This window comes from Protomyctophum parallelum, assembly GCF_964188405.1.
Source record: "Protomyctophum parallelum genome assembly, chromosome: 15".
Taxonomy (NCBI): Eukaryota; Metazoa; Chordata; class Actinopteri; order Myctophiformes; family Myctophidae; genus Protomyctophum; species Protomyctophum parallelum.
In genome coordinates, this window is record NC_139710.1 from 39,434,104 (window position 1) to 39,437,647 (window position 3,544).

Below are 3,544 nucleotides of genomic sequence, written 5' to 3' on the forward strand. Positions count from 1 at the left end.
ACCCATCGTTTTTTTTTTTCATTTTTTTCAAATCTTAAAAAATGATGAAAAACGGCGTGCTATAGTATGCCGTACAGTATGGGCTATTAGACGAGCGTCTAAAAATGTCTACAAATAGACGTCTAAAACACGTCTAAAAATAGACGTGTTTTAGACGTCTATTTTTAGACGTTTTTTATCCCATTTTTGACCATGGGCTATAGCCCATACTGTACGGCATACTATAGCAAGCCGTTTTTCATCATTTTTGAGGATTTGAAAAAAAAAAAAAAAATCCTCAAATCCTCAAAAATGATGAAAAACGGCGTGCTATAGTATGCAGTACAGTATGGGCTATTAGACGAGCGTCTAAAAATGGGATAAAAATGTCTAAAAATAGACGTCTAAAACACGTCTAAAAATAGACGTGAAAAAACGAGATGAAAAAGCGAGATGAAAAAGCGAGATGAAAAAGCGTGATGAAAAAGCGAGATGAAAAAGCGAGATGAAAAAGCGAGACGAAAAAGCGAGATGAAAAAGCGAGAAGAAAAAGCGAGATGAAAAAGCGAGACGAAAAAGCGAGATGAAAAAGCGAGATGAAAAAGCGAGACGAAAAAGCGAGATGAAAAAGCGAGATGAAAAAGCGAGATGAAAAAGCGAGATGAAAAAGCGAGACTTAAAAGCGTGACGAAAAAGCGTGACGGAAAAGCGTGATGAAAAAGCGTGATGAAAAAGCGTGATGAAAAAGGGTGATGAAAAAGCGTGATGAAAAACGTGATGAAAAAACGTGATGAAAAAACGTGATGAAAAACGTGATGAAAAGCGTGATGAAAAGCGTGATGAAAAAGCGTGATGAAAAAGCGTGATGAAAAACGTGATGAAAAAAACTTGATGAAAAAGCGTGATGAAAAGCGTGATGAAAAAGCGTGATGAAAAAGCGTGATGAAAAACGTGATGAAAAAGCGTGATGAAAAAGCGTGATGAAAAAGCGTGATGAAAAGCGTGATGAAAAAGCGTGATGAAAAAGCGTGATGAAAAAACGTGAAAACGAGGATAATTTTTTTTTCAAAAATTCAAAAAACAATGGGCTATAACCCATGTTTTTTTTTTCTTCATTTTTTTCAAATCCTCAAAAATGATGAAAAACGGCGTGCTATAGTATGCCGTATGGTATGGGATATAGCCCATGTTCAAAAATGATGAAAAACGAGGTTACATTCTTTTTTCAGATTTTCAAAAAACCCATGTTTATTTTATTTTATATAGCCCATACTCAAAAATGATGAAAAACGAGGATAAAGAAAAATTAAAAAAACGATGGGCTATAACCCATTTTAAATTTAGCCGTACGATATGGGCTATTAGACGAGCGTCTAAAAATGGGATAAAAAACGTCTAAAAATAGACGTCTAAAACACGTCTAAAAATAGACGTGTTTTAATTCAAAAAAGGATGGGCTATAACCCATGTTTTTTTTGTTTTGTTTTTTCAAATCCTCAAAAATGATGAAAAACGACGTGTTATAGTATGCCGTACGGTATGGGCTATAGCCCATGTTCAAAAATGATGAAAAACGAGGTTAAAACAAAATCTAAAATTCAAAAAACGATGGGCTATAACCCATGTCTTTTTTTCCATTTTTTTCAAATCCTCAAAAATGATGAAAAACGACGTGCTATAGTATGCCGTACAGTATGGGCTATAGCCCATGTTCAAAAATGATGAAAAACGAGGTTAATTTTTTTTTTCAAAAATTCAAAAAACGATGGGCTATAACCCATGTTTTTTTTTTTTTTTTTTTTTTTTTTTTTAAACCTAAAAAATGATGAAAAACTGCGTGCTATAGTATGCCGTGTATGGTATGGGTTATAGCCCATGGTCAAAAATGATGAAAAACGAGGTTAAAAAGAAAATTCAAAAATTCAAACAACGATGGGCTATAACCCATGTTTTTTTTCTCATTTTTTTCAAATCCTCAAAAATGATGAAAAACGGCTTGCTACAGTATGCCGTACGATATGGGCTATTAGACGAGCGTCTAAAAATGGGATAAAAAACGTCTAAAAATAGACGTGTTTTAATTCAAAAAACGATGGGCTATAACCCATGTTTTCTTTTTTCATTTTTTTTAAATCCTCAAAAATGATGAAAAACGGCATGCTACAGTATGCCGTACCTAAACTTCAAAATCTACATTATATAATTTGAGTCAAAGTAAAAAGGTTTTGGCATCAAAATGTACGTAAACATATCAAATGGGACAATCTGCATACTTGGTCATTTTGAACAGAAAAAAACCTTTTGAAAATAGCAGATCTAAAATCTCACAATGTGTCATATCACATTCATAGTATGTTTAGTAATAATATTACAAATCTACAAACTAGTTAAGTTTCCAAAGAGTACATTTTTTTTTACATACTTCAGTAAAGGTAACAATTTACTTTCCACCAATGTTGGAAACCATGGTTTGTTTGTGTTTGTTAGCTTCCTCCTCGATCACACCTAAAAAACACCCGTCTTGTCTGTGTTTGATGGCCACCTCAATGCTTTTCCAATGGAAGTCACGAGGTTTGAGCAAACATTTGTTTGATGGCTGTGTTCTGTTCCCCTCCCCTCCATCAAACAAATGTTTGGTCAAACCATGTGACTCCCAGTGTAAATACATTGGGGCGGCCATTAAACACAGACAAGACAAATGTTTCACACATAAACATATGTTCTGTGCTCTGCCTGTGTTTGATGGCCATCTCAATGCTTTTCCAATGAGTCACATGGTTTGACCAACATTTGTGTTTGATGGAGGGGGGCAATCAAACACAAGTATTTGGTCAAACCATGCCTCCCATTGGAAAAGCATTGAGGCGGCCATCAAACACAGGCAGGGCAACAGAACATGTGTTCTTTATGTGTGAATGAGGCCTAAAAGGACAAACATTCCTGACATTGTTGTCCATTTAGTGTCACAATAAACAGTGCTAAAAATCCTCTGTTTAAACAATAAACAGTCCTATAAATCCTCTAATGTCTAAACCTTAGAGTATATATATTTATAGAGAAGGCACCCAGAGGAAATCTTGAGGCGAAATGGACATAGTGGCCGAATGAAGGTATTGCAGCCTGGCCCCAAACACATGAACGCGCCGTCCGTTGACTATCATTGTACACGTTCACGACGGACAACGCTCATGCCCGTTCAACGGCAGCGCGTTCATGTGTTTGGGACCACTCACCATTGCAAGCCGTCCCAGAATGCACTCTGTTCCTACCAGGAAGGAGGAGTGAATCCGCCGCATGCGCTTTTGAGCAACTCAATGCAAGTGGATGGGAGGAGAACTCGGGTGTCTTCTCTATAGATATATATACTCTATGGTCTAAACAATAACAGTGTTAAAGGATAAAACCATGTTTCTCAAACAAACGCTTCTTACCTTGGAACAAACAGCTTGGCTCCCAGACAGCATGCAGTGAAACAGCCTGGATCCCAAACCAAACAGCATGCTGGGAAACAACATGGCCACTCCTATTTAAATCCAAAGCCCTGCCCACTGGATCCAGTCACCTG